A 23,713-nucleotide genomic window follows, 5' to 3' on the forward strand; every position below is an offset into this window, starting at 1 on the left:
ATGAATGAAATGTCACACACATAACGTTATCCGAGGCCTGTTCTCTAGAAACCTGAATGAATTCTGTGTTTAGGTTGATACCACTGCTCATAATATCGAATGGCAAGACAGTTATTTTATTTTGTTAGATGAACAATCCCTTTGCAAATAGATTTAGGATTAACAGACCCAAAAAAAATAGGCCTATTTTCATTAAGTTTCGACATGCCGCAAAATACTCAGTATATTTACACGAGAAATTGTTTTATGATATGCTTTTGTCTTACTGTTTATGAAATAATTGAATCAAAGCCCGTATTGAAATGAAATGAATAACAGCGCTGTTCAGTCAGTTGGCTTTCTACTTAGAGGATTGATGTTGCCATCATAATCATTTACCGGGCAGGGACCAAAAAATCTGGTACACCAGTATATGTGAATACGTGACCCATCGCCAAGAAATGACACAATTGTTCATGATTAGTTGACCTTTGCTGTCGTGGAAACTATGTCTGTCATCATGGAACCTGTTGCATATTTGATCATCTTAGAGGGTCATTCACAGCGATGGAAATCAGTGCCATTTTTACTTTGGAAGTGCTTTTGTGTCGGAATGTCCTCGTTTAATCAAAAGGCATTTGAAAGCTACCCTTGTGACGTAGTCGCTTTCCAACAGAGCCGAGAATGCCTGACCTTTTTAGATAAGGCTTTGTCTATGGAACAAAGGGCTTTCTTATGTGTATGTTATTGTCCCCTAGCTTGAGTCAGTCTCTCATTGTAATAGGGCCTGGCTGTTGACTATGTACACAGCTCAGCAGCATTGATACTCTTTTACAATCTCCTGACCCTGTTACAGTTTTTAGACAACACCAAGAGATAACCCACGAAACATAAGAGATGGATATACTCTGAGGGTACAAAACATTAAGGACACCTTCCTAGTATTGAGTTGCTCTCAGAACAGCCTCAATTCATCAGGGCATGGACTCCACAAGGTGTCAAAAAGCGTTCCACAGGGATGCTGGCCCATGTTGACTCCAATGCTTCCCACAGGCGTGTCAAGTTGGCTGGATGTCCTTTGGGTGGTGGGACATTCTTGATCCACGCGGGAAACTGTCGAGTGTGAAAAACCCAGCAGCGCTTCAGTTCATGACACAAACCGTGGTGTCTGGCACCTACTACCATACCCCGTTCAAAGGCACTTAAATCTTTGGTCTTGCCCGTTCACCCTCTGAATGGCACACATTCGTCACACAAAAATTAAATCCTTCTTTAACCTGTCTCCTCCCCTTCATCTACACTGATTGAAGTGGATTTAACAAGTGACATCAATAGCATTCACCCGGTCTGTCTATGTCATGGAAAGAGAAGGTGTTCCTAATGTTTTGTACACTCAGTGTATAACATCAGTGTTCATAATCGGGTTGTGTTGTGTGTGTGTGTGTGTGACAGTGTTTAAGTTCCCTAGCCCCGGCAGGGAGGCTGGAGGCTGAGTGGCTAAGCAGCATGTCAGTGTGTCAGTGCCTATGTAGCTGGAGCTCCTCTTGACCCCGTAACACTCACCTCTGTTACACCCCTGCTAAATATTCACCATGCGTCCTCCTCTCCTCTCAGGGCAGCAGGGCTCAGTGTCTAGTGTTACACAAGTGTTACACACACTCACCTTTACCAGCCTGTACAAGGAGAGGAGGCACAGGCTACTAACCTCACTAGGCTACATCGGTCCGTCAGGCCCTGAGAACCGCTCAAGGAAACCCCTCTCACCCCCACAACCAGAGGTAGAGAAACAGATAGTCACTGAACCAGTCCTAACCCACCTACCTCTGTATGTACTGTGAGTGTTCCACAGGCAGGGTCGTTCTCAGTTAAGGTGCACTCGTACTCTGTTTCTTGGCTAGCTGAGCACAGCTGGATGGAAGTGTGCCAAGCCTGGCCCCGCCTCCTTCTCCACCCCTCACAATGCTCCGTCTCCTGGCAACATCTGCTCCAGAGACCTCACACGTTTGGTTTACAGAGGTGACAGAAATACAGTAAACAGTCATTCAAAAACCCTTCAGGAAACATTCTCCAATCCTCACAATGTGTTTCCTGTAATCAAGTACAGGTGACAGCAGTGCTGTTAGATATGGGAGTCATGGTAGATACATATAACAGGAGATACTCTCACTGCGTGAATATGTAGAGTGCATGGATAATAGTCACGTCTACCTACCCCATATAAAGTAGTAGAAAGTCTTCCTTAATAAAGCCCACTATCCCCTCCCTTCATCCACTCCTGATCTCCTTATGGAGGGGTCTTCCATGGGGAATTGCAAGGAACATATCTCCACAGTTATTTGGGTTGGGGGTGGCAAGCCGTCCTGAAAATTGAATTCAGAACTGGCAAAATGTGATTATCTGAAGTGGATTTGCATTGGGTTTGTATGCAAATAGAGCATAAATCATTAATATCGAAGTTCTCGCCTGAATTTGGGCTGTCGAGCACATGGGCTGGGCACGACGGAGAGAGCTGAGCGTCGTAAGTGGCTCTCTCTTCATTAGCATGCCCAGAGCTAGGGGTGGGTCCTTCGCACGCACCCCCTCCCCCCCCCACCACACACACACACATTTCTCTAAATATGTTAATGGCGAATCAACAGTGATCATTCCATTCTCTCTGCTATCTCATTTGAGAGAGGTTTCCAGTTGGTATAGTGATTAGTACAGAGTGTCGCGTTAAGATTTGCTATTGGTCCGCTGTGTTGTTGTTGCGGTCAGCCAATGTGGATGTGTTTCACACAGTCAATAGCCACCTGTGATAGAGGCCTATCTACAGTCACACATGATTAGGCCTGTACTGTTGCATTACTTAAACAGTACATCATTGAACATTTATACAGCAGACCACACATTGTTACAGTGTGCACCTTTCTTTAACACTCCCATGGTCTCTCGTTGGTTGAGATTGGCAGTCTGAAGAGGCAGCATTGCTGAACGCGTGGGTTAGGAAAGGGCTTGGGTGGGCGCGCTCAGGTGTTGCTGGGAAAATAGCATAACTCAAAGTGAAGCACCTCTCGCAGCAGAAGGAGAGCGATAGAGACAGAGTGATGTATAGAGATTGAAAGCTACGCTCACGTCACTTATAGGTGTATCTCTGGCTTCCTGTGCACAAGGACACTCTGCTCGTGCCCTGTAGTGGCTGGGCTGCTGGCTGTCATTGTGGTTGTTTGTTTGTCGTTGATGATGATTGTTAGATAAATCGTTATCTTGATTCGCCTGCTTTAGAAAAGTGAAAAATTGCTTGTTTGGACAAGTATGAACCAACAACTCAGTGTCACAGTAATGGGACCTGGAAACCTTCCTCTACCACGACCAGCCGTTAGATTGTCCTCGGTCCTTATCTATTGCTAAGCTTTAGAGCGAGACCGGCTCAGTGTAGCTAACAGACTGTGTCATGAAGGGTCACAGCAGGGTCATTCAGTGGTGCTGTGCCACCCATGTTATGATGTCCCTTGGGGCAAGGTCACCTGTCACTACCTCAAACTCTGATGTTTACTGTCCAATCAGAGTCGTCAGCCTCAGCACCCTCACCCGACTTTCGCCACTTAACCCAGACATTCCAGGGGCATGGAGGACACTGGTGTTTTCAGCTCGGTGACACGGTCAGGGAGAGCGCCGGCGCTAGGGTTGAACGGGGTCAGTCAGTGTTAATGCTACAGCGCTTGACGTGGATCCAAGGCAAATGAAGCTACCGCCGTTAGAATGGTCAGGCGCTGGTGGTATGTCTACCGTCGAGCATCTTTGGGGAGAAAAGCAAGAATGAAAGAGGGACACCGAGATGTATTTTCGAGTGAGCGAAAGGAAACGGATCATTGTCTATTTCAATATTTCTGCTGCGAAGACGTGCGAATCCACCACGTGGCCCTTTGGGTTGATCAATTTGCAAAGCCCCTCAAATGCAGGTGCAGTTTGTTCACGATGCGCAGTGCACACGTGTCTCGTGCCAAGCTCGCACCGCGGGAAGTTCAGGAGGAGGAGGGAGGGAGGGAGGGAGGGAGGGAGGGAAGGAGAGAGAGGGAGTGAGGGAGCGAGAGGGAGAGAGGGAGAGAACACAGATTGGCTGTGTCAGGAACACAAACTATGTAGAAAATGTAAATGTATTCAAGCCTTCTCTGATATTTTTAGCCCTGAGTACAGCCTCCTCTGACAGCGTCGGTCTGCTATCCTATGCTCGCGGGAGTTTTTTTTGTTTCTTGTGGGGGGGGGGTTGTGGGGTTGTAGGGTTGGTTGACTACTTAGTTCTAGCAGTGTTCATGTCACTGGTGGCCAATTACCTCTGTCAAGAGGGAGAGATTTGAAGGCGGCCCTCCCTGTGTGGGACTTGAACCCGCAATCATAGAGGTTAGACGCAGGGTTGTGGTACTTCTGGGCCTGTCAGCCCCCCCCCCCTCCACTATTGAGCAGAGCCTGTTTCAAGCTCAGACCAGAGTAGTAAAAGGACCATGTGTGTGGGTCCCTCTGAACAGGTTCTTTAAAGTCGTTATGATCATTAAGAACATAAGGTGCCTTTCCTTGACTGGGGGATGTCACCGATGTACAGGATCAGATCTGGCATTACAGCTCCTTTACTTTCTCTGTCGAGAAGAAAGCAGGGCTTTGCAGTTCAAACACTTCCTCTCATACTGCGACTCGTACAGTATCTCTCGCTCTCTCTCTCTGTCTCTTTATTTCTCTCTCTTGATTTCTCTCTCTCTCTATCGTGCACACACACACACACACACACACACACACACACACACACACACACACACACACACACACACACACACACACACACACACACACACACACACACACACACACACACATATGCAATCATTCATTAGGATACAGTAGTGAAATACAGTCTCTGAAACACACACACACACACACACACACACATCACACACACACACACACACACACACACACACACACACACATATGCAATCATTCATTAGGATACAGTAGTGAAATACAGTCTCTGAAACACACACACACACACACACACACACACACACACACACACACACACACACACAGATTAAAGCCTGTGTTCTTTACGGCTTTTTCAATTTGCTGCTCAGTAATTACCAAAGCCACCTAATTCATGGACCCATGGACTATTATAGGAAAAAAGAGTGAGCGACAGTGATACCAGCATTCCCAGTCAGACTCGAAAGATATTTATATATTTTCGGTGTTTTATTCTTTCCCTAACTGTGTAACCCTCTTAATACACTGCGATAGGATGAAACCTGTTAATTGCCAATAATACTGTCCTCATCAGGTGGCTAATTATCATTAATTTGGTCTTTGTTAGTCTGTTAGTGTACAAACACAGCCACACAACTCTGACAGGTAGGGAGGGCTGGGTACAAACACATCCACACAGCTCTGACAAGTAGGGAGGGCTGGGTACAAACACATCCACACAGCTCTGTCAAGTAGGGAGGGCTGGGTACAAACACATCCACACAGCTCTGACAAGTAGGGAAGGCTGGGTACAAACACATCCACACAGCTCTGACAAGTAGGGAGGGCTGGGTACAAACACATCCACACAGCTCTGACAAGTAGGGAAGGCTGGGTACAAACACATCCACACAGCTCTGACAAGTAGGGAGGGCTGGGTACAAACACAGCCACACAGCTCTGACAAGTAGGGAGGGCTGGGTACAAACACAGCCACACAGCTCTGACAAGTAGGGAGGGCTGGGTACAAACACAGCCACACAGCTCTGACAAGTAGGGAAGGCTGGGTACAAACACATCCACACAGCTCTGACAAGTAGGGAGGGCTGGGTACAAACACATCCACACAGCTCTGACAAGTAGGGAAGGCTGGGTACAAACACATCCACACAGCTCTGACAAGTAGGGAGGGCTGGGTACAAACACAGCCACACAGCTCTGACAAGTAGGGAAGGCTGGGTACAAACACAGCCACACAGCTCTGACAAGTAGGGAAGGCTGGGTTAGCTTAGTGCACTAAGACACCTGTGTGTGTGCTAACAACCATGAGAGGCTGTCTCACACGGGTGATGTGTGCTGAGATTAGTGAGATTGTGTTGAACACTAATGACATGCACTAATGTCAATGAGAATCTGTCTCAAATTGATGATCCCTTCTAAAAGTAGTGAGTTGACTAACTACACAGCTGGGAGCAAGGCACTTCCTTCCCTGCATGGGTCAACCCAATAGGTCCCTGACCATTTTCACTGCTCCCCCCCGTACAAAACGCTGGTGAGATCAGCCTTCTGTGGATTGTTCCCAAACCCATGGAATCTGTATTTGATAACATTGCTGGAGGGGAAAGTTCTCCCATGATTAAGCTGTCTGGAAGATGTCTGTTTCTCTGAGTTTCTTAGGCGATAGACAGTGTTGGCGATACTCCTTTTCTGTGCATTGTGCAGTGTGAGATGACGAGTGAACGGGTGACGGGTGAAGCGAAGGTGCTATTTCACATGTGCAATATTACCATTTTAACTTGCACCGAGGTGAATTATCACCTTGTCACTCACCAGTGCAAATACTAGTTTCATAGAGCTATTAATTGTAATAGCTGTTGTCAACCCCTCTGGATGATACCTGTTGCTCTCCCTCAGCAGCCGTGGGATCTCAGAAAATATTTCCCCCCTGCTAATTTCCCAGATATCAACTCTTCTGTGCTGAAAAGCTTTTTGAAAGGCTTCATATTCTCTCCTTCTCTTTCTAGCTCTTATACCTTGATGATATTGGCCTCGTAATTTCCTGAAAGCACAGTGAATGAAGTATCAAGTTCACCTCGGGAAGAGAGAATGAATATCGAGTGCTAACAACTACATGACAATTATTCCGGGCTGGGATCTTGGGAGTTGCAGAAAGTAGCTGTTCCCATTCATACGGTAGTGGATGCGCGTGTGTCTCTGTATGTGCGTGTGGGTGCATGCGTGCGTTATATTCAATATAACAAAACATAAAACAATGGGTTATAAATTGGCCTTCCAACCCAATATACCTCATTTGATAGGATTTTGCTTTCCATCTTGTTATTTTGGTGTTTGTTTTTCTCACTCCTGTAAGACTTTGTTCAAATATGAGATATTCCTCTTAGCGCTGGGGTTCTCTTCCCAAGGCGCCCTTAGATGTAAGGAGTCAGCCTCGGAGGGGTTTGTACTGATAAAGTAACTCTTCCTGCGAGAGCGCAGGCACACCACGCGCGCAACACAAACACAGTAAGCGTACTTACACCGCCAGCCGACACATAATGAGAGAATGCACAGGAACTTCAATGACAACAGAGCGAAAGAAAGGGAGAACGGGCACAAGGAGAGAAAAAGAAACTATGTCACCTTTTATTCGCTCTGTTATTCGACATCAATGGTACCGTAGCGTGATGCTAATAAAAACACACACAATAACACAAGTATAGACAGATAAGCAACAGTGGTGTTTTGAAAAGTATACCGGAGCAATTAAGGACAAGTAACGAGCGTTATTTCCCGTCTCGTCGTCTGGTGCAGGATGAACCAGACCGCTAAGCCATGTTTGATTTAAACATCAAAAAAATAAGTTTCACGAAGAGGGGAAAACGTTATTGCCTAAAGAAATAAGCCCAGCACATTATAACATTAGCTGTTATAAAATGCACTTAATTCCTCTGTAGAGATGGAAATAAACAGCACCCGCTTTTGCATTGTTTCATGCAAATCCCATAGACTGGATTTAAAATGGTGCATTGTTTTTTGTTTTTTTTGAAATATGGGGGAGGTGGACTAGTTGTTGTTCTAATTACAGTCATTTAATCAGGATTACAAAGGTTACCTGGATGAGGATATGAGAGGCACTGCAAGGACGTCTTTACCAAAGATACAGGCATGTTATGTGTGTGTTCTTTAATTCTGCTTCACGCCTGCTTTTTTGATGATCATTTCATCTCTGAAAATAATGACATTCTCCTCAGACTGAGTAAACAGAGATTTCTATTGTTTTCTCTCTCTCTCTCTCTCTCTCTCACTCACTTTCTCTCTTCCTCTCTCTCTCTCTCTCTCTCTCTCTCTCTCTCTCACTCACTTTCTCTCTTCCTCTCTCTCTCTCTCTCTCTCTCTCTCTCTCTCACTCACTCACTTTCTCTCTTCCTCTCTCTCTCTCTCTCTGGCTCTCTGGCTCTCTGATTTATATTCTCTCTCCCTGAGCCTTGTTAAATAGGAGCCAAAGAGATTCCATTTTAATCTGATTAATATCTTAGTTGATCACATATAACCTAATTTTCATTCAGTGCTGCCCTTGTCCACAGAGTCATACACAAAATGACCTTTGAATCGCCACGGCTACCATAAAGCACAATAAGCGCCATTGTGCTGTCAAAAAAGCTGAAGATGTTTTACATCATTACAAGAATTTAATGTTCCCATCTTTTCAAATGCGATGCTTTCCACAAAAGGCCACCCTCCAATTGAGGGGCCATTAGGCCTGGACTCGAGTTTCCTGGGGCTAGGAGATGGGAACAACTTTTCTCCTGCATTCACAGTAATATGAATCGTCCTTTTAAAACAGATATGGTTACATATTAGTTTTGAAAGGTACAGTAACTGCTCAGCTTAAGCTGTCTCCAACAGTGGGGCTTTTGTTTCCTGACAAACCTAATAACTGGCCCTTGATCCCATTTCTCTCTCTCTCTCTCGCTCTCTCGCTCTCTCTCTCTCGCTCTCTCTCTCTCATACACATAGGCACACAGAGACACACACACTCATGCAAGTTTGAATAAATCAGAAAGTTTACAGGGTTCAATTTGTTGGTTGAGGATTTATAGAAGAAGCTGTAGGACTGAATATTTTGTAAACGTATCGCCTGTTTCTCGCTTGATGTTTTTAGGGACTGAAAAAAAGTTGTTTTGACATCATCTGGATAAATCTGCATTTGATTTGCTGATATGAGTAGCGACCCCAAAGGAAACCTTGTGAGATTTAATTATTCCCAGAAATGAGAAACATAAAGAAAAGACAAACACATATACAAACACAGTCTCTCTCTCCCTTTCTCTCTCTCGCGCTCTCTCTCTCTCTCTCTCTCTCTTTCTCTTTATTTAACTCTCTCTGTTTTACACAAACGCACACACGCACACACACAAATAAGAATACAATAATTATGAAGTGGGCTGAGGTCTACATAGGCCCATATGCTCCATCGTTGAAGCAGCTTGTTGCACTGTAGTGCGCCTGTAGTACTGTAGTAGCCTGCATGTTGTAAATAATAATTATAATAATAACAATATACCACATACATACATCTGTGTTTATACGTACAGTCTTTCATATGACTCAGCCACAAAGCTCAAACAGTATCTTTTCACCATCAGAAACGTGTACGGTTGTGTAGTTGTCTGTTCTGGATGGTGACCTTCTAGGGATGAATTCTAGGTTCATGATTCATGAGGCAGAAATCCGTATAAAATCAGGCCCAGCATGCACCATTTTCCAGAAATTGTATCAACCTCATCGTTTTTATTTGACTCTGCAGGAAAAAGGGTGGAGGGATGAAGTTCTGGATTTACACCGTACTTTAAGATACATCTCTTTTTTTTTTATGCGAAACCTCATCCCAGCTCATTCTGGGAAGCTTCTCTTATTAACCACTTTTTCTATCGCCCTTTGTGTCCTATTTCCCTACCAACTTTAAGTACACGCTTTTGACGAGCTCCGCGTCACTAGTTTTGCCAGTTATACAAACACATTCTTTAAGCTTTTAAACACAGAACAATGGCAAAGCGCAAAGCTGTGCACGTTAATGCTTTTTGTAAATGGAAAATAGCGAAGAAGGAAAGAGATAAGCAGAGCTTGGCTGCACTGCCCCCTCCCTTTCTCATCCCTCCATCTCTCTCCCCCTCTTAAAAAAAAAGAAGAAGAACCAAATCTCCCTCTCCATCGTCAAATCCAGGCTGATCTGTATGCCTCCGACGCTAACAGACAAACATGATATTCCGACTTCAGCCTCTAATTGACTGAACAAGGATTGGTCACACTTATAAGTAGCGTTCCATAATGGATTTCCATGTTTTAACTGGCTGTGCAAATAGAAGGCGAAATGTGTCTTTATTACCAAAAACAACAGCGCTCCTTTTCCGTAAAGATGGTATCAGCACCTCTCTGTTTGTTGCAAGGTCAACGAAGGCTGACAGATGACAAACGATCTCAAGATGGCCGCATCATCTGTCCTGTTATTGTTTTAAAAAAAGAATACAAGCTGAACGTCACCTCTTTTTTTTCTCCTTCTCTTTTTTAAATGTTTGAATCTCTTATGTAAAATGGGGAGAGAGACTAAAATAGGCACCTGATTTTTCATGGCGTGCGTGTTGTCATATCTCCTCCAAGGCATGGGAGAAAAACTGACAGAATCTTTCAAAATCTGCACTTATCGTATTTCTGTATCACGAGGACTTGGCAAAAGGCAGGGATTCAGTATTATAGACAAGCTGGTCATCAGATGGGAGTTGGGTTTGATGTCTCTGTCTTTTCCCTCTCCCTCCTCTCATTTGCTTCCCGTCCAAGATGTGTCTCATTTTTCCTACTGGACAGCTACAACAGAATGCCCAAGAACTCCGTGTCCTTGAGGACAGAACAACTTTTCATTTTAATAATTTGATTGATTTTTTTTTCTTCCTCCACGTTGTTATTGTTTTCTTTTTTTGTCTTTTCTGCCTCATTATTTGCAATATGGATGAAAAATAAGTGAAAAAAATTCTGCTAAACTTCAACAGTGACGGCCACTTTGACAAAACACTAAGTTCGTTTTTTAATTACCTGACTTTCTAATGTTGTTGTCATCTCTGAGGCAATAGCCCTTTTCTCTGATGTTTTTATTATGTTCTCATTTGGATGGCTACACTCTGCAGGCAGTCCGTGCATACTGCATCCCCCCCTCCCCTCCCCGTCACATCTTCCCACTGTACACTACCTCCCGTCCCTCCCCACACCCCCATACCTTGTTTTTAGGATGTTTAATTGCATTAAGAGACGTATCGAGAGAACTAGACGAAGTGTCATCGCTTTTTAAAACACAATTAGGTAACACCTCGTCAGGGCTTCTGTCTGGCGTTGTTGACAGGCCCGTGAACAATCGTGGCGACATCGCCTTGCTTCTCCTGGCATCGTGCTCGTCAACAGGAGTGACAGCCGTTTCATGGAGAGAACCCTGCCGATCCCTGCCATGTCCCAAGCTCGTCAGCCTGTAATTTAAGCAAATCAATAAGCTGCAAGGTGTGGCGTGCAGGACGTAGGCAGACTAGGAGTAGTGGATTTCAGTAGCGCTAATGAATCTGTTTCATGATCAACACCGTTTCCCCCCCTCCTCTTCCTCCTCTTCATCTGACAAAATGAAAAGCCTGCTCGTTAATTTGAAAAACAACATTCAGCAACTTTATCAAAAGTAGAGGAACAGAGAGCAGTTGGGCAGCAGGCACAAGTTTTGTTTTGTCTTTCTCTTCATTTCACGTTACTCTTTCTTTCTCTCTCTCGCTCTCTTTTTTTTTTTTGAAAGTGCGGCGCAGCATACCTGAGGTTTTAGAAGTAGATTCTAGTTCCAGACTGTTAGCTTGATGCCACCATCACTGTTTCATCAAACGGTTTGATGGAAATGCGCGTGATGATGATGATGATGGTAATGATCATGATGATGATGAGACAGTGCAGACCCAGTGTTTTCTGGCTGCCCATCTGCCTGATTAAAAAGCTCATCCTTATCATAGGATTCACTTTAACTGGGTCTGAATGTGAGAGAGATTTTCCAAAATATAGACTCAAAAAATGTGGGGAACTGCTATAATGAGGTTAGCGCTACACAATCGTGTCTAAATTATGCTCTGAATTCATTAAAATATGTCCCCATTCATGTCGTCACTTCCGGACTGGGCGAGAGTTGGATTCACTGATACAGTTAAATGGCTTTGGCTGAGTGCAGAGGTAGCAGTATTGGATAATACACCAAGGAGCTGACTCAGGAAGACAAAGTATATGAGGGCAGAAGTAATGATCATATACAGATATCCATATGAGAGTGAGTCAATGTTTAAGAAGATGTATGGCTATTGATGTTTAAATAACAGTAGCGTCATGACAAAAATAAATATATATATATATATAATATATATATATATATATATATATATATATATATATATATATATATATATATATTTTCTCACTGTGTCTGTAAAAAAAACACTTAATCGAATACACTCGAGAGGCACCACAATCGAGCTCAGGGTAAGATAAAACAGAACCTATTTGTAGGCCTTGTGAACAAAACCTTAAATAAATATATAATCAGTTAGTAGTAAAGCATTATCTGTCTGGCATTGCCTTCCTTCTCAAGAAAAATAACATTTGACAGTACAACTCCCTGATGAAAAAAAATTGTAAAAAGTTCTGACTTCAAAAGTGTTTACTCCCCATGTTTTTTAATTTGTCTGGGCATATGCAATATATTTGCATTTCAAATACCTGTATTGGAAGCAGGTGGTTTAAATGCCAAGAAGTGAATTGATGACAATCAACCATGAACATCAGGGGAACTCTTCTTGCGGGCTGACATTAAAACTAAACGAACAGCAGCTAAACAAACACATACAAAAATAACTCCAGCCTCCACCCTACCTCATTCTCTTTCTCTCTCTCTCTCTCTTTCTCGCTCTCTCTCCACCCTCTCCTCGCTCTCTCTTATTTTAATATTCCTGTACATTTGAATAGTGCATATAGAGAAGAACACACAGCCGTGTGCTTAAACAGACGGTGGCTCAGTGGTTTAGAAAAGAAAAAGTCGAAAATAAACAGGGTTTGGGCTGGGATGAATATATTCAGTGCCAAACAGCACCAAACCGTCCCCCCCCCCCCCCCCCCCCCCCCCCCCCCCTCTTTTCATCACTTTCATATTCATTTCTGGAATTTACAGTAAATCCAATAGCTGTCAATCATGAATTAAAACTCCCAATTTTTACAACGGGAGGAAACAGCTGCTTCAACATTTACAGCAAGACCACTCTAAAATATTAAAGGCATGTCACCACCACAGCAAGGCCCTACATCTGAAACCATCTGCTTTCTATTAAAACATCACACCAAAAACTCTGCTATTTCCCTGCTTTTAGATACACACAGGAAAACAGAATTGATAGTCAAACCTTGACGGGATTTGTTTTTACTCACACCCGCTCCAAAATGTAAAAAAAAAAAATATATGTTTTTAAAAATCAGCTAGCTAAAGAAGGTCATGTTAAGTGGCCCAGACCATATGCTGATGGTTATCAACAAGACTAGAGTCTCTTTAATGACTTTGTTCATTCCCGACGTTCAGATTTGATTTGATTTCCTTCTTTACCATTCGTTTTCTTATGTGGTCACACGGGGGTGTGGAGTCACAGAGGATTCTGAAGTGATGTGATGACATTTGAGGCCCTGGCGCCCTGTAAGGATGGAGAGAACATAAGAGTGCGTGGCTTCTGAAAGGGATGCTGAAATATTCTGTTACAGTCGAGTGGAGGAGAATTATGGGTCAGTGTCAAAGGTAAACAATTACAACATGGTGAGTCACTTTTTGGAGCAAGCGCAAAGGGAGATCATTTCTCCATCTTAATAGGTCATTTCCTTTGTCTTCTGAGTGCTATTTCACATGTTGCCTTAATCAGGGTGGTCCTTTTAAAATAAGGGCAGATAGAGAAAAACACATGTCAGTGTTTTTCAAGCAACATTGTGCTCAAATAAAAAGGGCCGCCAATTTAGAATGATGTACGGATTGGATTTTGAAGACTTCCTTGCACTTTTTTCTTCCTCTCCTAGTCAGTCTCCTCAGCGAAGCTGTTGTCCACTTCGGCTTGTTGTTTTAGTCCCTGTTTTCCAAATGATGGTGTTGGTTGGATCTGCTGAAAGATGTTCCTTCCATCAGGGGGTTGTGATGTCATTGACAGTGTGTGATTCATTAGGATATCAGTGTACTGCGGGGGGGGGGGAGTGACAGAAAGACTCTGATTAACAAGCTCTCTGTTTTTCTCTCTCTCTCTCTCTTTTTTTTTTTTTTTTTTAAATTGAGAACCCCCTGCTGCTCCAAACGACATTTCTCTCTCCCCTTCTCCGTGTCTCTCCCTCTCTCTTTCCTCCTCTCGTCCTGTCGAAGATGACGGGAGTCACAGGTGTGTGGCAATAATTACACATACACTCAGAAATAAATAATGTCATTTCCCCCAGTTAATAAGTTCCCCTGTAAAATGTGAGGGGAACGCATGAGGAGGGGATGCTTAAATCTTATCTGATACACCCCCACTAACTTAATCATATGGCTCTTAAGAGCAGGGCTCGGGCAGCTGAGGCTCCGTAATATGCATGCAATATGTGTGTAAAATGATACGCTTTAATTTTGAGCCCACTTTAAGCAGCAACAAAACCTTGTTTTTAAGGGAGACATTTACAATTGGGAAGAAAAAAAAGCCGTTAACTATTTCATTCCTGCCGTGACAAAGGACATCTGTTTTGTCTCACAGTTGTGCCGTATATTTCATATTTAGGTGAGCATTTCTGTGTTCTATCATTTAGTGTACATCACTGTACACTATTCTACGTTTGATTCGAATAATGGACCTCTTAGGAAAAGTCATTACAGTCGGTGTAGGCTTGATTTAGAATTATTACATGATTATAATCAACACGGTTATGATTATGGGTTTATTGTGATTTAAATACGTTTGAAAGATAGGGTACAGCTCTACAGAGTTGAGCAGTGGTGTCTTGGAGCAGCACCATCTAGTGTGTCAACAACAGGTGCTGAGAGAGAGAGAGAGAGAGAGAGAGAGAGAGAGAGAGAGAGAGAGAGAGAGAGAGAGAGAGAGAGAGAGAGAGAGAGAGAGAGAGAGAGAGAGAGAGAGAGAGAGAGAGAGAGAGAGAGGAGAGAGAGAGAGAGAGAGAGAGAGAGAGAGAGAGAGAGAGAGAGAGAGAGAGAGAGAGAGAGAGAGAGAGAGAGAGAGAGAGAGAGAGAGAGAGAGAGAGAGGAGAGAGAGAGAGAGAGAGAGAGAGAGAGAGAGAGAGAGAGAGAGAGAGAGAGAGAGAGAGAGAGAGAGAGAGAGAGAGAGAGAGCGAGCTTTGGGGGAGAGGAGGGGTGGGGGGGTAAACTTCAAAAAGCCTCTGACTCAAGCTGCCGCTGGCCCTGACCACTCCACAGATGCTTTTGTTCATCTTTCTCGTTCTCCCCCCCCCCCCCTCCTCTATTCCCTGTGTCTTTGGTGATACACTGGGAGCGAGGATATCAAAGTAGAGCTGTCTGTTAAGACTTCAAACCAGGCCCGTCCGTCAACCCCAATCATATCTGCGCCCGAAACGGAAGACTCCGACTCGAGTGGAATATTTGATCTATCCTCTTCAGGAGGATCAACAGTCAAAAATGCCAGTGAGAGTTTAAGAGGGGGGAGGAAGCGGGCGCTGGGGGTGTGTGTGGGGGGGGGGCAGCCATGAAAACACTCCACTTGACTTCAGAAAGGCCAGTCTGTGGACATAAAAGTCAGACATGTTCTCCTCAATACCGGAGATATATATTCAACGTCTGACATGTAGCTTGTAGGATACGAGGCCCAGCAAAACCTTCTCTTTTTAGCATCTAAAGTCAGAGCCTGTTGCGTGTCCGTCGAGAAAGTTCCTCGTTCTAAGTGTCATGCTTTTTCTCCTGAAACGCAAAGCCAAATCCATATCTCTCTCTCTTTCTCTACCTCTCCCTCTCCCGCTCTCTTTCTCTGTCTTCATCGCCATCTCTATCTGGATCTCAATATCCCTATCTCTGATCTATCTGCTGTATCTATCTTTATTTCAGTCTATCTATCATCCAGTTATTTATAGACATTGATATGTGGTTTCCAGGAGGGCGGTATAGTTAGCTCTTAAATCCCCTGTCTGTGAGATCAGACTACATAATTACCTATCGCGTTAAGCCTTTTTATATCCAGAAGACTTAGGCTTCGCTCTTCCTCACATAGGGCAGCGCTGTAGCAGCTGGTGGCATTAGTGGTACAGAGTAGGCCCAGGGGTGGCATGGCTTGACGGGGACTAACAGACAGTGGTCCCCCCCGGGGCCTCACTATCCCCACAATCTGTAGGAGGTGTTCTGGATCGATAGTGGCGTAGGTGGATTTTTTTTTTAGGGCATCTTGTTTGGTTGGATTCGGTCCCCAACGACCATGTCGATCCATTGAGACGGACTCTGTCTTCATGGTATGCCCTCACCATCAGTCAAATCAGTCGTCATCGCCCTTCCAAGATGAAGTACAACCAGGCCACATCCGTCTCCTCATAACCCTACCCCCAGCCCTCACTACTGTAGCAGATACACCCCTCAATCCTCTTGTGGGCACGTGTCATGCTGCAAGAACAGACGCAAGGGGCTTATATCTTTCCTATGACTAGTCAGTCTATTATACATTAAGCCCTGGTGAACGCGGCGTTCGTGTATCCAGTAGCTATCTAATCTGTGGTGTCCGGGTCTGCTGGACTGTCCACGTGTTCCAGGAAGTGCCAGATTACAAGCACACGCAGTGGTCTGACGGTGGTCAATGCTCATCACGCCACACTATATATACTGTAAGTCCCTCTCTCCTCATCCTAATAATATGACGTAATTAGAGCAACTGATTTATATGGTAATCGGTGGCATGGCAGAGCTGCTTATGAGCACACCGTCACCCTTCACCTGCGCAGGCCACCGTGTACCGGTGTCAGCAGCACACCTTCGCCACGTTACTACAGGTCCAGTCGCGGTAGTCTTCCAACGGTTCTCATGACAAGCCCCGTAAAGGACTGTAAGTCAATGCAGTTGTTTCAGAGGAGGCCTGAAATAATGCGATATATGTCCACAGCCTTAGATAGGATAGGGGAAGACATATACTCATGTACACTCACATATAATCCAGACACACGTATACACGCGTAGCTTCAGCTTGACCACAGTGTTCTCTAACATCACCAGTTATTCACCTGTACAAGGGAAGGGAATCTCAAATATAGGCGTCTTTAGCCCCTACAGTTTTTTTTTGTTCTTCTCCACTCTGCAACTCGTCAATTACGGAGGCAAGAAGGAGTGGATTTGGGGATGTTGCTGTTTAAGGGTGGGAGGTTATAGGAGGGATGCGGTCGTAAATTGCTCTGCATCTGCTGCTGCGTCCCATGAAAGTGAAGAATATACCGAATCTGATTTCCTGACATGCGCCGGCGAGCCAGCCCCTTAGGAACTGTCTCCAAGTATTGTTATTATTAAAAAGGAAGGTGTATTCGGTGTGCATGTGTGGATAGATGTTCACTTGTGTGGGGTCATTGTAGTAGCTTTCAACGTGAACAAATAAACAAATGAATACGATTCAATAGCACACATATTTGGGGAGGGGGCGCGGGAGTGGGGGGGGGGGTGGGGTCGTTTTAGTAACAGATGTCCACGCAGTGGCTGGTAGGACAGCACTTCACCATCAACACGTGTTAAGTGACAGTGACGGACAGCAGGCAGTCTATTTAATAATTCAATATATTTTAATATTTCTCTCTCTCTCTCTCTCTCTCTCTCTCTCTCTGTCTGTTTTTACACTGACGGCAAAATCCAATCCCGCGACAAGGTTATGATTACAAAATTCTGCATTAAATGTGCCATCTTTGGGAGGGAAAATACTGACACGGATTGTGGCTTTTGTTTGTCTGTTAATTTCTTTAGTACGCGTGTCTATATGTTGATCCTGTATCTGGGTTGAGTAATTAACATGGTGATCTACTTACACACAAACATACACAGATACTGTATCATACCCCTTGTATATACCAATGGATTTTCAGGCCCGTGCCACCACATTCCCAAGCGTTTTTCTATCAGTTTATTTTTTTTTTGGGGGGGGTACTGTAATCAGATGACTAAAAAGGCAAAAGACAAAAGGGGAGAGTAGACACAGGTCTTCACATTTCCCCAGCACAACGATGCGGGTAAGTGAGCCTCAACTGACCAGAAATGATTTGCCTCTGTCTGTTAGACACGTAATGGACTCGTTTAACTAGTCAAATTAGGAGCTGCAGAGATGCCGCATGCTTCATTACTGGGTTCCAATGGGCACCATTTTACATTTACGTCAGGAATCATTTCAGGGCAAATTAATGTTTTTATTGTCTTGCGAAAATACACCCACATGCGCCCAGGCTCGCCACATCTTAAAGATCAGCACCACCTAGAGGTCAGAGACGGGCACTGAGAGGGAACTCCAACCCAGCAGAGTGGTTAGGTTAGTTGGGTATCATGTTTAGATGACAGTCAGTCAGTCCATTCTAGATCCAAACTCTAAATCGGAAGCATGTGATGGAGGAAATAGAATGTGTCCACCAGCGTGGGAGATCAAACTCTGAGTCTGTGAGCGACAGTGCTGAGGGCTCTGGCACCTGTCAGCAGGAGGCTTTGACACGTCTGATTACAGACAAGAAGCAGGCCCCGTCCAGAACACAGTCTAACCACGTTTTGGGTTTCTACACTATTTGTATTGGGCATGTGGTGAAGGTTACCACATGATCACTTCTTTCCATCCAAATCATTATTTAATTCATCTCTGGATTTGATTAAATCCTCATAGAAGTTTTGAGTTCTTTTTTCAATGAAAATATCTGTTTTAGACACATACAGGTTGATAGACTGTTGTGGTGTTCCAGCAGTGAGTTCTACCAGTATCTAAGTTCTACCAGCATTAAGAGAAATTAGATGTGGAAGTACATGAGGAAGCTGTCGGTTGCTGATTTATATGTCCTGTTGAAATCCCATTAAGAGAAATTACTAAAACAATCTACATGTCTTTAATAAGATTTTTAAACGTGTTTTTATTTTGATCAAACTCGGTTTAAATCGTCTGCTTGTTTCCTCATCTAAGCACTCTCTTGGCCCATTGTTCTCTACCGCTTGCATTATGTTATGATAGATTGGAGCCGTATTGTATTATGATGATTGACAGGCAAGGATGTTTGTGTGTTTGTGTTTGTATGTCTTTTTGACTATACACACACCGCCCTAGCCTCCCCCTTCCAGACCCTGTTGTGTGCTTGACATTCTGTCGATATCGTTACACCCAAACGCTGGACTGTTTGATCCTGTGTTTGGCTGGCACGCTTTGAGCTAGAGAGGCTGTGTTTGTTCACTGCCACAGAGCCATGTTTCCCTCGCCGCTGTTTAAAGGCGTCCCACCCGACCACCCAAAGTTCACTCCTGTCTCTCTGCGATAACCCACAGTCCAACCAGACAGTCCGCCTGCTCAGTTTCATACGTTGATATAAAAGCATGTCAGATCTCTGCAAAACAGATAAGAGAACATGATGTGATACTGGGGGGTTTGAAATAACCTAAACTTAGAGTTACTCCATGGATTCACTGATCTCTCTACTGGTCCCGATTCCTGTCTGTCGAACAGTCATCCCCTCCTCTCTTTATCTCCTTTGTCCACAAAGAAAGAAGAAGAGACACATTCTCAATCCTCTGTTGCAGTATTGTTTTTATGCTGGCTGTTCTATATTGATCCTGAGTGTGGCTGGTTATCTTTGCATGGTGGGCAGTTATAGATGAATGCACAAAGCCTTTCATTTGGACAAGGGATCATTGTGCCGTCATCCTCCCACGCCTGGAGAGAAGCGAGAAGGGGGTGAACGGCATCCATCGAAGGTGCCTTCCCGTCATCCGAGGGCATCACATTAGTATGAAAGAAATATCGGAGCGTAGTTGCTTGAATACAGCACTTAAAATGCCCTTACTGGACCTTTATCTCAACATATTTGGTATATTTATTATGAATGGATATGACCAGGTTTTCGCTGGTACGGTTTAGCTGTTAGGGCTAGTTCAACAGTGTGTTTCTGGCGGTCACTCCATAGTTCCAGAAGGTACTCCGCAGGACTTCACCATGCTCAGAAATCTGGGAGAACTGCCTAGGGGTTCCGTTTGACCTCATGAGTTAAAAGGAAGCAGCATGAGATTGAGAGAAAGAGAGAGAGAGAGAGAAAGAGAGAGATACAGACAGAGGGAGAACCACAGAGAGAGCAGAGAGAAAGAGAGACCAGGGAGAGAGGGCTTGTGATCAAGAGAGTAAGGAGAGGGGGTTAACGCCCTCCACTCTGACAGTTGTGTGGAGTGACATCTTGAGGGGTTCCTGTCCCATCCACTTCAGGCCACTCATAGGTTGGCCTGTACAGCCCACTGTTTCCCACAGCCCCCTGCACCAGAGGCTCATAATTACTCTTAAGAAGGTAATAGTGTAAAATGAATGCAGTGCTCTCTCCCCGAGGGGAACAAAGAAGCCTTATTATACAACCTCGTCAGCTCTCCTGTGTGTCTCAGCGCTGTACAATCACTGTTTTCAGCAGGATAAACAGCATGTGGTAAACGGGGAGAGAGAGAGAGAAAACGACAAAGGAAAAGTGGTTGTCTCAGCCATCAAACGGCAGTCTCTAAGTGTAACTTCTGCTCTTAATTTGTTTAAAAAAAAAAAGATGTATTCTCTGTTCTCAGTTCTTTGCAGTTTGTTTAATTTATTTGAGGTGCGGAAACACACGAAACACACACACACACACACACACACACACACACACACACACACACACACACACACACACACACACAGAGGCGTGCGCACACACAAACTCGCCGCTAAGTCGAGAGACGTCTTCTTATTGGGAAATCTATCAATAAATCAATGTGACTTTAAACACATTTCCCCCGTGACATCACTGAACTGATAAGACCCGAACTAATCTCTGTTGAGGCTGTCGGAGAGCTTTGAACAAAACCTAGTTTGCATCTCTCAGCAAGGTTATTTGTCAATGACTTATAATCCCAGGTACATTTCCCGGGTTTAATATTAGAAACGGGTAAATGGTTCTCATGTCTGATGTTTCTCAGCCTTGGGAAAAGAGAGAGAAGGCTAAGGAACAAAAGGAATGTTATGGATTTCGCTGTCAAAACAATGAGAGGAGTGAGTGATCAAAATTGGATTGTTTCTGCGTTACCTTTAGACTTGTTTCTGCATTACCATCCTGGAAATGAGTCAAGTGATGACACTGTTGATCATATTTTATAGTGATGAAATGTTCACCCTAGAAACTAAGGAACACGGTATTTTTTGAGTTGTCGGTTATGTATGGACAGTAAACTCCCCTTTTACCTCCCCCCCACTGGCTACACACTGGTTGAATCAACGTTGAGTCCACATCATTTCAATGAAATGACGTCGACCCGTTGAACTGAAGTCCACTTTCTCCTCCTTACCTCAGTCACGTTGTCTACCTGTACTGTAAGACACTGTCCACACCAGACAGAGCGTCATGCCCAGAGCGATAAAGTGTTCCTCTTGAGGGTGTCACTACCTTGTCTAGTCCCTCCAAGGGCACGGTACTAGCCAAGAGCAGGAACAATCATCACCCAGGCTTTACCTACTTGGTAATTTATGAGGGCTCAATTAGAAGAGCACACAAACTAATGGTTTTGAAAAGCGCCTCATCCGTGTTGTGAAATTTGATGTTCTGCCTTCTGCTTATTAGAACTGCTACCCCAGATTCATAAACAGTGTTTGGAGATAAATAATTTATATTACACATTATCGCTCCAGAGCGAAAGAGAACATCTCCTTTTTTGCCGTTGTGAGTTTGCGTAGGGGGGCATTTCACTACAGAGCCTACACCCCCCCCCCCCCAACCTCCTCTGAAAAAAAGGAGAGAACTTTAACAGGACGCGTCCCCTTGTGCAACGTTCCTCAGTGATCACATCTTTACACGCCAAAAATCTTTCTTTGATTTGCCTTCGCTCTCCGAATCTGTTTCCCTTTTCGCACAAAACCTCACGGAAAACTTTTGCCATATCTGCCATCTCAAAATGGAGTCTTGGTCTCAGATGAATAGTTTTGATCTTTCTCGACTGTTTACGGCTGCGTCAAGTGAAAAAAAAAAGACTTGCCGTAAGTGCTTACACCAGCACTAAATAGTTTGACATCTTGCTCTCTAACAACGTCTTTAAAGTAAATAAAAAACTAAACAACGGCCTAGCCTGCAATTAAACTGGAGATCTGAATATGACATGTTTGTACCGGAGTGATTTCTCTTTGCCCTTTTCATGTATCGTTTTTGAAGGGATTCTGTGTGTGTGTGTGTGTGTGTGTGTGTGTGTGTGTGTGTGTGTGTGTGTGTGTGTGTGTGTGTGTGTGTGTGTGTGTGTGTGTGTGTGTGTGTGTGTGTGTGTGATGTTGTAAGGGCTGTGTCAGATCACAAGGGGACTGTAGCCGGGGTTGAGATGTGGCCAGTGCTGATAGCCTCTGGTCACGGCTGCTTTAACCCCTCCATTCTCACCGAGTGCTCAAGGCTAGACAGTGGCGTTCCTCCACCGCTGGCCGAGGACTTCATCCACCCTGAAGAGGCTGCCTTTCACACAGCCTCCCAACGCTCTGCTACACACGCACTTTGAGAGCTCAGTAAATATGTGATACAATTCCACATCCATTCTCCCACACTGAGGTCACATGTTACAGTCTGACTCAGCGGAGTAATAGGAAAGATCCTAGTGGGAGGAGCTGGTCTAATCATGAAGAGCAGGCCTGGGGTTGGAGATACTGTACTTTAGCAGAGGCTAAGGATTCACCATGCAGACACAGGAAGTAAGTCCAAACAGTCTACTAGTGAATAGCTTCAGACGGTGTGAAACTCAATGCCCAATGTAGATGTATAGGGAAAGGGGGGATACCTAGTCAGTTGTACAACTGAATGCCTTCAACTGAAATGTGTCTTCCACATTTAACCCTGAATCAGAGAGGTGTGGGGGGTTGCCTTAATCGACATCCACGTCTTGGGATTCGATCCAGCAACCTTTCGGTTACTGGCCCAACGCTTTAACCACTAGGCTTCCTGCCGCCCCTGGCAGCTTAGCCTTTAGGGGTATTAGACTATAATACTCCTGAAATTGAATTTGACTTCACCATAGCAATAATAATCTGTAATTGGTCTTGCGTAAGGTAAAAAACAGAGATGGTGTCTGTCAGTTTATTTAAAGAAGCTGTGGAATTAACCACCTGTGTATGCGAAACGTAGTTGCAGAAGAAAAGCTTCTGTTTCTTTCACTGTCTCTGTTACTGGCGCTGAAACAGTAAGTCTCCTGGAAGTGCTGGCTGACCATTGCAGGGTAAGAGAGGGAGGGAGAGAAAGACTGAGCTGGAGAAATGGGGGGGGGTGGGGGGGGGGTTCCTGGAAGGTTTCGTATATCATAATTATCCCGTTAAGCAACGGCGGGGTTCCCTCGGGAATTATTCTTAAATGGAGGATTTGCAACGAGAATGGGTCAGAAATGCTTCCAGCAAGCAGGAAATCCTGTTTTCATTTACATAATCATATCACCACTTCTCTTTGGTCCCTTCTTAAAGGCGGATGCTAATTCACAGCCCAGCTTTTGTAGGTTTAAAGCTGTTGTTGTTGTTCTTATTCCCTCCAATACGTGTCCCCTTACTGCCAGAGCTTCTCTAAATCTATACTCACTTTTTAACCTTACTCTAAACATCTTCTTTGAGCGTGGAGTTGGCCCTTTTGGCTCTTCTTTCTCGAGCACATATGTGAAAAACAGAAACATAAATAAAAGTTGATTCATGAATAGCGCTGTCTTAATTGAGACCCAGTAAGAGTAAGTAGCAGATGTTATACCGGGAACTGTTGAATCATCAGAGACCAG

General features: G+C 44.3%; 1 protein-coding gene across 8 annotated transcripts in view; it reads left to right on the forward strand.

Moving 5' to 3' along the window:
* LOC106562015 (zinc finger protein 536-like) overlaps positions 1-23,713 on the forward strand; it is a 185,707-nt gene that overhangs the window by 129,351 nt on the left and 32,643 nt on the right. The window lies entirely within an intron of this gene.

The sequence above is a fragment of the Salmo salar genome, chromosome 11 (genome assembly GCF_965601325.2).
Source record: "Salmo salar chromosome 11, fSalSal1, whole genome shotgun sequence".
In the NCBI taxonomy this organism is placed as follows: domain Eukaryota; kingdom Metazoa; phylum Chordata; class Actinopteri; order Salmoniformes; family Salmonidae; genus Salmo; species Salmo salar.